At 37.6% G+C, this 15087-nt stretch overlaps 1 protein-coding gene across 3 annotated transcripts in view; it reads right to left on the reverse strand.

The window, feature by feature from the left end:
* LOC104689060 (ubiquitin-conjugating enzyme E2 E2) overlaps positions 1-15087 on the reverse strand; it is a 205035-nt gene that overhangs the window by 42079 nt on the left and 147869 nt on the right. The gene's annotated exons all lie outside the window — the stretch shown is intronic.

Genomic DNA, 15087 nt, shown 5'->3' on the forward strand with positions numbered 1-15087 from the left:
TAGATGGTGCAAAGAAGTGTCATTATTAAAATACTGGAAGATGCTCATGGTTCTTACTAGTCATAATCTAGACCAAACCTAGACATTTTCAGCATTAAATTCAAGGCCCAAGAGATCTACTCTAAGTAATCTAAGTAAATTAACAATATATATTTACATTTTAAAAGAGTTGTTCATTTTACTTTAAATAGACTCAATAGTTAGTGAAAAAATCTTGTCCTACCATGACCTAACACTTGAATTTGGGTCTATGCTAGATCCAGTATTTTTGGTCACCCTACAATATAAATGGGAATTTATGTCTTCAATATGTTGGAATATCAGTACTTTTTGATGAGATAAGCATGCTTTTTGACTCGGTATTTTTCATTAGACTTAATTATTCATAATGGAAACTGAGGTTGAAGTCACTGGGCCACTTGTCACTCAGAAAGGCTTTGGCAGAGAGCGACACATCAGACAAATCACTTACACCACTTAGTTTCCATTGCACTGAGAGAATTCAGCTGAAAAATTTGAATCAGACTTTCTTCCAGTTCTTTCAGTTTTCTGATTGAGACCATCTTTCATTAAAAAACATTTTTTTTTCCTAAGTACTTTTAGGCAAGCAGTAAGGGAAGGAGGATATTAAGACATTTTTCTAACTCATGCTGCAATTCTTTCAAAGTGGTTATATCCTGCTCTTTTTATGTGCTTTTTATTGAAGCCAGTTACCATTTTCATGTACATTGTGGAATCAATATGTTTGTGGTATGCCTGATTGGAAGAACATACAGGAAAACTGATCCCAACGAGCTGCCAAAAGAGCTATAATGTATTACAGGGTATTGCTTGATATTGCTTCTTATTGAGACCACTGGAATTCAGTACGGTACAGCATTTTTTAATTGTCAGTCTTCTGTAGTCTTAGCAAGGTATTTCTAGCGGTTCATTTATCACCCAAAGTGAGATGCAGTTTAACTTTGGGGCTTCCTGCCTCTTTCTTTCTTGCAAGAAACCTGCAGCACACCAAGTCAATGTGCCCAAAGTCTGTATGAGGCAAATCCGTTTTTCTTGTGATACATTTTATCTGCCCTCCTATCATGGGAGCCATTAAAAATTATTGGCTGAAGCTGTGAAACTGTGTTGTGTTTAAAATCAGCAAGTTTGGGCCACAGTATTAATAACAAGTAGATTAAGACCAAAGTAAGTATCACTTAGTTGATTTTGTTATTCACTTCTAAATAATATGCTAAATATTATTAAAAGTATCCTAGTACATTAGCAGACTGGTATTATTCAAAGAGTACTTTGATGCTTTTATTCTCCAAAGTCCTGTCCTCAGAGCATTCCTGAGATAGAAACCATCATGAAGAGAACTGCTTCTTAATGCACAAAATAGTTATTTATATTATACTATCTACAGCAATTTATTCACTGCAAACACCATTACACAGTGTATGATCACAGCATGCTGAGTATTCACAATGAGATTTTAAAAATGGCAATTTTGTTAAGTATTCTCCGCTTTGTTCAGCTGAAGAAAATTACATAAAACCCTTCACAGAAGGCTTGCCTTGCTCAGAGTAGGAAACAATCATTCGCCTCCTATTACACATCTATGGGCTCAATTTGCTTTTCCCACATCTTTTGTTTCTTTTTGTTTTAAAGTAATACCAGTAACTGAAGTTCCAGTTTTTTTAAACCACCAGAAATTGACTGTATAGTTTAAAAAAGATAAAATATTTTTCAGCCTGATTTGCCTCTATGAGAAATTATATCAAGCATGATTTGTAGCCCTATTTTAGTAAAAGAGAAAACCACAAGTAACTAGGAACGAAAAACACTACAGAAGAATGAATAGGCTGTCCTGGGACCTTCTAACATGACCTCCAACCTTGCAAGTTACCAAGTTATATTATTTCCATGTTACTCCTAATTTGCTTTTCCTTGAGTTTTTTCTTTCCCAGGATTGTAATTTATTTTTCAAAATATAACTACTTTTTAATTTCACAACATTCCCCTTTGTTGACAACAGTTGTAATTTACCATTACCTCTTCTCTAAGTTAATCAGAATCCATGACATGCAACAGTGGGGTGGCACCACCAGGCACTGTATTTCTTAAATTTAAAATCTAATTTAAAAGGATGAGGTGACTAAGTGCAGACAGATAACACAAAAACCCCAGAGCAGCTGGAAGATTTAAGAGGTGTAGTAGGGAAGAAAGCAGTCTTTAAAACAGCATTGACTTTTTAGTTTCTGTGGAAACCTTAGAGGCAATACAGGAGAGAGAGCCAGACAGGACTAAAGCATAGCAGCTCAAACACACTAGAAAGACTTCTCGTGAATGGGTGGAACACACTGAAAGCTTTGGATTTGAAATGCATTTGATATGTTGATTTGATCACTTATAAAAAAATGACGGCAAATTCTCACTTTTTTATCAGAAATGATGAAAAATGACAAAAAAAGTCACAGACAATGTGTTAGTGATGAATGGATCAACTGAACTTCAACTAACATGTCCTTCACTTTGAGATAATGGACTGCTGATTTCATGTCAGAAATTTTTTGAAGCCTTATCCAAAAAAGATCTTGACACTATCTTACTTTTAAAAATATTAGCGTAAAAATACTCTGCAGTAGTCAGACACTTCAGTAACTGATAATGATTTATACAGGATTATTTCTAATATATGTACATCATCCAGATTTTCTGATTATTATGAATGCTACAAGCAAGGCAGTAGCATTGTTCAACGCCTTCATATTCCCTGTTCCTCAGAAAGCTGGTCTTCTAGCTGGTCCACTCGCCATTGAATCTTTCCCCAGCTTGCAAATGATTTATCCAATGGCCTCTATAAAGAAGTTAGATTTGTTCAGGACTCTAATCTTTAAGAGCCCTGTCTATAGGCAGTTGTCTAAATAAGATCCTAGAAATTTTGAAACCTTATGTGACAAGATAATTTTGCAACTTTTTATTCTGAAGGGGCCCAGTTCTCAGATTTCCTTTTGTGACACTTTATAGAGACTTTACTTTTTACACATAGGCTGCTTGTAAACCTGTTCCAAAATATTAATGAGGGGAAGCAATGAGAAGCAAATTTAAAGAAGTGAATATTTACAGTCTATCTCAAACATACAATACAGCTGTATAACCAACAAGTCTGCTTGTGTCCATTTTGTAAACAGAGGAACATACTTAGATACAGACCCCCCCTCAATTCAGTGGGAGATTCACACATGTTTACACATGAAATGCTTGCTTACACAAGGAAACAACTCTTTATTATGGCACAGATTAACTAACATGATGTTAAACACATTATAAAACAAGTCATTTCCTCCTGAGTAAACAAGCCTATAAAGCCAACAGGCACAGAAAAAGGAAATTTGATTCTGAAATCCATATACTTCAAAAGCAGATTCCTTTTATTTAGGCAATTTAGCTAAGAGGCTGTCTTATTTCTCCAGATCTCTGGTAACAGAAGAAAACACACTTGGAAATTACCAGCAAATGGACACATTTTCACAACCTTTTCCTTCCATTTGAAATTACTCTCTTACTGCAAATATGGAGACCTGCCATAGGTCCAAGGTGAAAGAAATCTTAAAATGTCTCAACCCTTGGTTGAGACTGATTGCCCCCACTGCAGGCCACACTCTGACCTGTCAGAAGAAACCACCATTTACAGGCAGTTTTCTTAGCAGTGCGCGAGGTATGAACACTTTACACCACTAGACTGACTAGCCAAAATGAGTGGGGACGTGCCAGATTCAGACTGGGACCCAGGAATGTGTCTTCTTCTGAGTCAACAGAATATTGTTAAGACTTTTTAATGTCACTGGGGTGAGGGGACTTATCTGGATACATGACAGTGTAAACAGAAAATAAAATATAAAGGAATTCCTTGTTTTTCTATCAGGATCGTTTTCTCCTAGGATCTTTTGGGAGAGTCTTTAGGGCTAAGGTTAGGAAGGAGCTTACATAGGAACAAGTCTTCTGTTCTGAGGTGGTTGGAATCCTCTCAAAATCAGACCTGGAGTTACCAAGTGAACTTGCTGCAACAGTCCCAAAAATGGTTATGCCACAGACTTCACTACAAGAACAGGATTGTTCCAATGTGTTTTTCACTAAAGGGGAGCTCATCTGGGACAACTGAGGCTACATTCTTCCCAGTACACACACCTCCATGGTGCTCAATGGATCAAAACTTTTGATTAGAAAACCATTCCCTATAAATGGCTTTGTTTCATTGCTGCCTGTATTTGAAAGCAGGATTGGAAAGTGGTCCTGGGAAGAATGATGGCAAAATAGGTTTAAGAAAAAAGGACGCATGTTTGTCATCTAAAGGTCACAACGAAAGGGTATGGCTGGAAGGAGAAGTTCTCTGCCTCTGTTCTCAGGATGGGAAGGCAAACAGCCAGTGTGCAGGTACCTGCTGGTGAAAGCAGTCTTCACCTTAGAGCTGGAACTGAGGAACTCAGAGCTCTGTAAAATTCCTCTCAAGGTTTCAGGTGACACTTTCACTGCTTTCATGGCCTCACGCACGATCTACATGAGAAATGACACCTTATCTAATGAAGAATCAACACTTCTAATTAGTAAGAGGGATCTAGCATTCTAATCTGCAAGTCATAATCAATGACTCTGTCATAGAAGAATTAAACATCACATATATAAGACAGGTTTTTTTATAACCACTGCGTATGTTCCCTACATCAAGATGAAATACCAACAACAGTTGAAATTGCCACTATAATTTCCTTGGCAACAACAACTTGGAATCCTTATTCACACAGATGTTTTCTGCATGATAAAAATTACATTTGTGTTGTTTTCCTTCCCATTTTCAGTTCCAGCTCATCTCCTTGGCTCAGCTGCCGGTGATACCTTCCCTCATCATTGTTTATTTACTCGTAATATTACTGGTTGTCTGCACTAAGTGACAAACAGCTGGTCTTTGAGTCAGAGCTACCACCACGAGGAGAACCCCAGAACACTACACTACTCCTGCAGAAATTCACAGTGCAAAAATAACATGTGGCTTAACCTATGAACAGTAGAGTTATATTACTTATCTTTATCATGCACTACTGCTATCTTTATTATCCTAATCACGCTGGCTTAAATCTTGTGTATTCCAAGCAAACAGCTGGAGCAAATGGCTATGAGCTACAGAAGTGTTCATCCTGTGGTCTCTGGTTCAGCCCTAGCCTAGATGGCTCCTGTCCAAGTTGTTTGTATTTGGAGATTCTTTGGTGGTCTGCATCTAATGAATAGGTTTTTTACAAATCCATCTCTCAGTGGACAAACATCCCAAGTCATAAGAATATCACTGCTGATTCCAGCCTTGCTGGCAATGGATGGAGGAGGAAATACTCTGGCTACATGTGCCAGGTCTTGGTTGAGGCCCTGAGAATGCCATGGAACACATGGCAGACAGCTGTCTGTCTTAACGGGTTATTCACCCATTAATTAGGGATGTATCTGTACTAATTGCTGTAACGATCAGTCGGGTACTCCTCACAAACACCATACTTGGAGTCAGAGCTTTAAAAGAAAAATGCCCTGCTCTCTATTTTCTAATGCAATGGGAAGGTGTGGTGGAGAAAATTCAAGCCATATTACTGTTTAAATAACTTGGATATGATCAAAGTCAGCAATGGTTCACCTGTACTGCTTGTGATAATTTTGTAGGAACCCAGCTGCCTGAGAAAGACTTAAAATTTACCACTTTACATACTAAGAGGATAAAGTCCTCTGTCAGATCATACTGAATCACAACAATGTGCATATGTATTCTTGTCACAGTTTCTGCACTTTTACTGGTTTTGATGCGTTCAAAATAATCTTTTTTAAAATTAATGTACTTGCCAATTGTGCATTCTGGAAGGGAGAGCAGCTGTTTCCTCACAACTGTATGCATAGCCTTTTGAAGAGAATTTTGTTTATTAATAGTAATCTGTTTCTCATAGCTTTGCAATTTTTTAGATAATAGGGTAAAACACAATCTTCCTTTCATGTTCTCCGCATACTGAAGAGACGGATGCAATTGCAAGAGACTGCTTATGCTGAGGGCAAAACTTAGTACTGCTTAATGTGACTTAATGACTAAAAAATGTGTATCATTTATAGATGACAACTAGCACTCTGTTAAGCTGTTATTATTATGGTCAATGAGTATTCTTCCCTGCCGGTTAGTAAAAGGATTTGGAATTAAATCTGTTTTTATTTCACTTGTTCAAGTAGACACACTGAAAGCAACGGAGCTACCCACGTAAGTAATGCAAATGGGATTTAGTCCTTATTCCCAATCTTTTTCTAAACAGAAGCTCACATGTAACAATATATATATTAGCTTGAAACACAGAACTGGGAGAAAGGGAAAAAAATTCAGGACTGAAGAAAGGCTATTTTACAGCTACACAGACGTGTAAACACCTCCGGGAACTTTGCTTAATAAGGCCAGCTACTTTCAGCTATCACTCCACCGCCCGTGACAATCTTTGCATGAAAGCATTTCTTTCTCCCTCAGGCAACACTATCAAGTTAGTGCAGTCCCTCAAAATACATAAACGCTGTATTTAAAATTAAATGTATAGCATATGGAGGACTGGAGCAGTGCTCTGGAAAGTACCCCTCTCACCCACCCAAAGGCACTCGGGTACACAAACAAACACCCCTGTGAAATGTGGCAAATGAGGCTGGAAAAAGGTCAGAATACAGGAACTTCCTGTAGATTTTAATTCATATCAAGACACACTCTTGTGTAGAAGATACCACAGGGTCCACAACGGAACTTGAATAACCTCAAAACATATGATGTACACAATGATGTATGAAGCACTCTTCCCCTTATGGAATACATTACTCGGCTTTTCCTAATGATACTGAATTGATTCACATGTTAATTTACCAAACTAGGTGTATCCACCTCAAAACAGAGAAGCTGAGAGTGACACACAACTTTCCTGGGAAATGAAGGTTCAGTTCTGTGTAGTCAAGTGTTGCTCATGGTTTCAGTGATACCAGGGATAAAACTCTCACTGACTTCAACACAATGCACAAAAGAGAACATTTTTGAACTGCTTATAAGGACACAAAATGTGCATGATGTTGTGCCTGCAATTTTAAAATCACCTATTTTTAGCGAGTCTTGTGGAAAAAAAGTCTTGCGTGTATAATTGTACATTGAAATTTATGTTGACCTACTTTAAAGTAATAATTCAGTTTATCATGTTAGGAAAAATATTCTAAAATTGTAAGCTCAGATGATCAAAAAAACCCCACCCCAAACCTTCAAAATCAAAAAGCAGCGTTTGGTGGTTTGGTACCTGAAACCACCCAGCTTTGATCAAGGCTTTTTTGTTACAGCAATATTTCAGAATCACACAAAAATATGAACCAAACTTGTTGGTTGACTTCCATTCCCAACACTTTAGAGGGAGTCTGTGTTTGTGCAGAATGATTTAAATACAATTCTCTGACATTCAGAACTGAAATGTCTGTTCCTGTGTGAAATAAGAGAACTCAGTAACTTGGGAAGTCTATTAACTTGTTTGACAAATCTAGAGGTATTACATTTTTGGTGTACATTTCATAAACTAATACTCCCTATTTAAAGAATATTTCTATTTTTATTTGCATTTTTACACTTATTTTCAAGTAATTTTATCACTGATAGGGATTATTGGGTTCAGGACTCAAATCTTACCGCAATATAGAAAAATGAAACACTTTTACATGAATACTTTCTCTGCAGAGGTAAAAGGTCAAACAGAGTAGCACTAGACAGGAGAAAATGAATTAGTGAACTGAAGGAAAGATAATCAGTCTGGTTTCAAGGTTAACTTTCTGGGTTTTATTGCAGTGAGATTTTTTTCCCTGCTTTTTCTGAACTTCTAAGAGCATGCCAATTCCATGTTCCAGATTGCTGTGCTACAGCAGCAGAAACTACACAAATAGGCAAAATGTCTAAGAATCACACCACCTCACAGAAACCCACCCCTTCCCCTCAGTCACTCTGAAAAAAATCTACAGCAAAGAAATACCCTTTCTGTTGAAAATCAGGAAACTAAGGTCCTGGCAAACTGGCAGGTGAAGTATATTTATCTTCCCCAAAAACATGACTGTGTGAATAAGAGGTGCTTCCAAATGAGAGCAGTCAGATGCCTCCCCGGATGTGACAGTAAATACTGCGTTTAAATACAGAATCATAATATTTACAAATAGAAATTACACACAGCATGTCCTTCAAAATCTCTCTGCCATTGTCTAGAGCTTTTTGTGATAAACAAACTAGCATAAACAGTGGGTAGTAAAACTGGTTTAAAAATAATTTTATTTTTTGCAAATGAAGCAGTATTAGCACGAACCATTGCTCTTGTGTTGAAACTGCTGTCTTACTTCATTCCTTACTTTGGCTTCATAAACCAAATAAATACATTTTACTTCACACATTGAGGAAAATCAGCAAATATCAGGGTTATTTTACTTTGCAAGCTTTGGAGAGCTTATCTAAAATGTCCCTACATCTTAATGCATGAAAAACTTTATGTCTGAACTTTCACGTATTTTAAAAAAATGACAGGAGAGATTTAATGAGGCAAGTGCATCAAATACAATTTAAATTGATGTTTTTCAACTTAGGCAAATTAGGATTCACCAACAATGTTACTTAAAAGTTTTGCATTGACTTATCTAAAAAAAAATCACATCCTTTTTTTCCTCCCTTTTCATATGTTTTCCTATAATAGCCTCAAGTATTTTTCATTTGTCAGCTATAAAACATTATAGTTTTTCATTACATATGGCCTTGGCATACTTGTTATAGCTACCTAGAGTACATTTCAATACCAGAATACATTTCTCAGTTTAACACACTACTAATGAATCAAATAAAATCCAAGTGGTTTGGGGCTTCAGCTGACACTAACTTAGTACCCCTGTAATCACATCACGACCAGAAGTGGCTCTGTACCTTTTACTCCATGTTTGGGAAGTTGCAGTGAAACTCACCACAATATTCTTGCTCTGTGGTTTAAAATTACCTCCAAATCTCAGAAAATATATTTACATGTACATTGGAAATTATTTTTTCAGGGGAGGTCATGCTATGCTAGCCAGCACAGATGCCCAAAAATCAACACCCAAAAAATGCATATTCAAATATATATCCCCAATTATTTTTCTGGCATTTTGAAGACAGTACATCGCTTCATTAAAATACTTCACTCTGGTCCTCCCCACCAGAGACTGACCCAGAACCAGAAACTCCTGACTGAGGAGTGGGGGCGGGCAGCTGTTCCCTTGCCAAATATATTTTCAAATCCTTTGACAACCCACGCTAAAGACACTCTTCATTCATTCAGTAACATTTCTTATACAGACACACGGAAGACAAAAGAGAACGGTTCGGAGCAACGCCTAGTCCTTTGCTGTGGGCTTCCCACACAAGGAAAAATACCGGGACTTGAGGGGTGAAGGAATAGTTTTATGAAGTTATTTCTCTGCAATCACACATAGCACAGCTGGCAGTCACTGCTCTACAATAGTTAAAACTTAATAAGGCGTTGCTGTAAATACTTTCTACGGGGTGATGCCAATGAAAATATTCCCAGTACTATAGAGAGGAGTCATTAATTATCTTCAGGTCTTACCAAATGTTAGGACCTAGTACATGTGAAGGTGAACAATAATATTTTGTGCACATGAAGCTACTTAAGGACATAAGATGCTCACTACCCACGCTTCCAAGAAGAAGCTTACTGTTTTTGACAGCGAAGTGAAGAGTTATATTCTAGGGATTGAAATAAATTTCTTTTATAGCATTATTTTTCAGCCAGTACACTACCAGAAGGCACTAATAAGGAAGGCCTATTTAGTTCTCAATTACCCAAGGATGGTGTATCTCAGAAGAGCCTTAAGAATTTAGTTTTGGATTGTCACGGGGTATTTTTGCTTTTTGTCATTATAGAGCATGTGGTAAGTACTCACAGCAGGCACAGAATACAGGACTTGTTATCAGCTCATAGAAATGTTATAATCAGGTTTTCATCTGTTCAGCAGAAGTTCAAAACCAGGATGTCTCATGTTGAACATCTGTACCTGCTGTACCACACGACAGTGGGAAACAGGTTTTAGAGCTGGAGGTGAAGAGACCCAACCTCCTCACACAACACCTTAGTGTGCTGGTGGCTGCTGTTGCAATTGACTCTTTTTAACTACAGAAGTAGGTTCAGCCTCACTGCAATACATCCTGCAGGGAGAGGAAAATGAGAAAACCAACTGTGGTACCTCTAATGAGTAGAATACTTCAGCACATATGCAGATTCACTGTTTAAAAGGAATCTATTTACTTTAAGACAGGCAAGCAAAATCTCTGTCAATGGGTAGAATAAACACTATTTAGAGTGGAACCATTTGTAACATACTTTAATTGGCAATTTTCCCTTGATGACTAATATAGCATCCTTTATATGAGGATTTTGCCGGTCTGTGATTTTCTGTCCCTGAATTAAGAGATATGAAAACCGATGCACAAAATACATTCTCTTAATAAAAGAGCTTAGAACAATACATCCATTATCAGGGATCACACTTGTTTTCTGTAACCAGATGAATGCAACCAGAGTGAGAAAGTAAGGCAAAATACCACCACCACCAAAAAAAAAAACCAACCAAAAAACCAGCATATTTGCCTCAGAACAGATGGCAGTATGAAACTGTATTTAATTTCATTCTTTCTATTTTAAAAAGGCTTTTATATGCTCTGTTTCTTCTTCCTTAAATTGGGCAGTACCTGTCCCTCGAGGGTCTGTACTGGGACCAATACTATTTGATATTTTCATCAATGACACAGACAGTGAAATTGAGTGCACCCTCAGCAGGTCTGTGGATGGCACCAAGCTGAGGGATGTAGTTGGTATGTTTGAGGGAAGGGATGCCATCCAGAGGACCTCGACAGGCTCCTTAAACTGAAAGAGGGTAGATAGAGATTGGATATGAGGAAGAATGCTTTTTAAGAGGGTGCTGAGACCCTGGAATAGGTTGTCCAGAGAAGTTGCCAATGCCCCATCACTGAAGTGTTCAAGGTCCAGTTGGATGAGGCACTGAGAAACCTCATGTGATAAAAGATGGCCTGGCCCATGCACCTGTTTGGACTAGATGATCTTTAAAGGTCCCTTTCAACCTGAGCTGTTCTGTGGTTCTATGAGTCTACCATGTTATATCATATTAAAAAATACACTGGACAATCATAACGCATCATACTCTATGAGGACACACGTTTCCATGATTTCATTTTCACTAGAACAAACACCTACTTTTCTTTATGTTCCCCAGTGTGCTCTTATCAGGTAATACACTCTTTCAAGAGTTTTTCAGTACCAACTAGAGCTGCTTGTAGCAGAATGAAAAAACACCCCCCCTCTCCTAACACATGCATATGTAAAAAAACCTCTCATAAATTAAAGTAATGGGACAAACATTGTCATGATACGATTCAGAGCTGTACTGGCTTACTGAGGACTAAACTTGGCTGAGGAAGATCATTAGGAAAACAAAAGGCTAGAGAAAGAATTTTTTTATATCATGGAAGTGGATTGTAGAAGCTCACAACAGAGTAAAAATGTAAATAGCTGAATAAAGATAATTACACAAAGCTCTGTCCCAAGATCAGCATAGTCAGAATATGATCCAATGTAAAGAAACACACACTACCAGAGAAAAAAAAGGAATAAAATAAAAATTCTCCCAGGTTCAATGCAAAAGATGTTTTCCCCTTAGAGAAAACTGCATAAAAAGCTTCCTCTCTTCAGAGGAGGCAACAGAATGGAAGGGAATGAAAAGAGGCAGTAAAAGCTCTGCATTTCCAAACATTATTCAAGGTTAGAAAATGAAAATGTTTCATTACAAGGAAAAAGACAAATCTGATCAAAGTCAGTCAACTCGCTTATTTATATCGCAGCAAACACCTTGGGTCTGCATTTTGTCAATCTGTAGAAAGCAAAAGATTTTTCTGACCTCATAAATTGGCAAGAAATGGGTTGTGTACCGATCTACTCAGCTCAGGAGATACTTGGCACCATGTATCCTGGCTCTCACAGAACCAAATACACCTACCATAAGGGCTACTGCTACAGAGTTTCTGAAAGTCAAGAGGAAAAAGCCTCATTTAAGCCACTGGAATGTCACAGTGGTGTCATGCTTATGCTGGGCTAACTGCCTGACGCAGCTGAAGACAGTTCCACTGAATACTACGAGGGTCATAGCTCTGAACACGGCAGAGCTGGGGTATAGCAAGGCAGGACTTCTAAAAAATTGTCAGCAATGTCATGCTAAAAATCTATGGGGAGATGGCACCTTGTTTGCTGCCTGGAAGTTTCGTTCAGCTTCCCAGTCACTTGGTGTGCAGATGTCACCACCAAAAAGCTGCAATATAGTGATGTATTGGCATGGAGACATCTGAAGAGAACATGTCTAAACATACAGGAGGGACTGAATTCGATCTGTTAGTGTATATCCACATCTACCTTCCTCGGGAGTAACTTACTACATGAATAGGAAATAAAGAGTTTATTCATCAGGCTAAATGATTTTACAGTATCATATTCATTCACTCAGCTAAGTATGAATGCTGGCAAGGTCTACATATGGACTACATTCTTGGTCTAGACTGCAGACAGTATTTACTCTTTCTTAAATTATGTTAAATTCTTTAAAAATATGTATCTTGTAGAAAACTCTTCTAAAATTTTCATTCTAAAGTTTAAAACTGTGGAGTCTCTCTCCCATATTGGGACTGGGTCTCTCTCTCTCTCACACACACACACTCTAATCCTGAAGCAAACCTGTCAGACCTGTGGCTATGGATATGTGGCTAGGAAGAGAGCTTCTCCCATGTATTGTTTCTAAAATCAGTACAACTATTTTCTATCTTCCATATGCATTACCTCTTCAGAACATACCTAACCTGAGACTCCTTTTCAGATTAACTTGGTTTTCTGTATCCTGATGTTTTCCTTTAAATAAATATTAGCATGGCCAATTGGCTCTACTACATTACTGCAACCTCTGGAGTGAGCAGGACTGGCCACTGAGCACATGCTGTGACAGCTACCCTTTTAAGCAAAATAAAAGGCTGTCAGAGAAGATGCACCTGGTTTTTATTTAAGATTTCAAATTACCTCTTCAATGGTTTCTGCTTGCTGACAAGCAAATGCATGACCTAGGAATCAGCAGCTAGAATTACCTATTTGCTGAAAGTGTGTATTTGCTGACTTAATGTGTTTACCATTTATCACATACACCAAGGAGCTGACAAATACAATCTTCTTGTCCTTAGTAATTTTGTGGAGCAAGAAATAACTCAGTTCATTCTTCTTCCTTACTTTACTTGTTCCTAACTATGGTACTGTGCCAAAAAAAAACCTCACAGCCATTTCCTTTCTCTAACACACAAAGTCAAAGTAAATTTCCAGCTGGCAAATGAAATGCAACGTTGATTAGGAATGCAATATATTTGAAACATTTGACCTTTAAAGCACAAAAATCTTGCATCTGAAATACAATTTGTCATATATCCACAAAGCCATATCTAACCAGGAAACATAGTTGTTAAAGCTGATTAATGATGACTTTGCAGTTTCATGATTTTTGTATATATGTGTGATAGTCCTAACTTTGTGAAAGGAACGCTGCCAAGTCCTTGATTTACAAATGTGTTTTACTTTGAAACTGCTATCCTCCTATGGAATTATGTCATATATATACCACTTATGTTTAACTAAGATCTGGGATTTTACCTTCAAACTGATGACGTGCATCAAAGAAAACAACTGAGAGCTTGACACTGAAATACACTCTAAATCTTTCCAGTTTCATGCTATTAATAATTGCTGTGTCACAAGTCATCAAACTCTTAATTTCCCTCACATTATTTAGAAACTCATCCCCTGAAATCCAAGTTCTAGAAAGACCTTAAAATTCTTTTCCCATGCTGAAACAAACTGATTCATCTGCTCAGATATTCTCTATCGTGTGTCTAACAATAAGAAGCACAAAAATCCCGAAATATGGGATATGAGAAACCTTTAGTTATGTACTGTTCTATCACTTAAATTCAACTCATCTCCTCATTCTATGTAAGTGTGGAGTCAAATTCTACCCATGCAAAGGAAGCTTGTCAGACCTTATGTTTCAGAGGTTACTGCAGCAGTTAGCTCTACCCAGGCCTTTCTGCATGGTTCCTGGGGGAAAAAAAAAGGTGTGGAAAAGGGGAAAGACTACTGATATGCACAAGTTCTTCAGTTCTTCCCCTGGTGTTACAGGAAATATATGAAATTATGGCTATGATGGTAAAAAGTAAAGCAGGCAAATCCTTCTTACAAAGCCTATTATGCCAACAATAGACTGAATATTATTCCCACTGAACTACCCAAGTTGGTAGTAGAGGCTCCCAGTAAACTGTAGGGTATTTGGAACATATTCTGGGATTCAGATTCTCCTCTTAGAGAATAAAAGCATTTACTTTTCGTCCCAATCCTGCTTTAACAAGGCTGGAAAGAACTTTGCACTGATTCTAATAAAAAATAAGCTCCTTCCAAACCTAGTTTTGTATTTTGTTTGGTTGAACGCACAAAAACACTCGCCAGTAGAGGGGGTATAGCTCACCCATTTCTCGTGCTAGAAGGGGCTGTCACAATATGGAGAGGACAGTATGAAAAAGAACAGGTTGTGCAAATTTACATGTCTTTAGAAAGAGAAGCTGCAAGGGGAGAAGAGCTTCTGGAATGCACCAGGAAAAAGCAGTAGGAAAACAAATATTCATTTCAGGCTTTTAGCATTTTAATATAAGCCAACCAAAAGACAGAAAAAATCATCAGTACCTTCAACTGACTTCAGACTAAAACATCTTCTGCTAAGTGTTTTAGCTGAACAGTGTAAATATCCTACTTATTTTGAATATAGAAATTCAGTGTGTCAAAAAATTCCAGAAATAGACCCAAGCATCATGTAATTCAATGATTTTCAGCATTACAGCAACATAAGATGTTGATGTATTCTCCTGGAGAAATCATGGGCAAAAAACTTAATACTGTT

This window comes from Corvus cornix, chromosome 2 (genome assembly GCF_000738735.6).
Source record: "Corvus cornix cornix isolate S_Up_H32 chromosome 2, ASM73873v5, whole genome shotgun sequence".
NCBI lineage: Eukaryota > Metazoa > Chordata > Aves > Passeriformes > Corvidae > Corvus > Corvus cornix.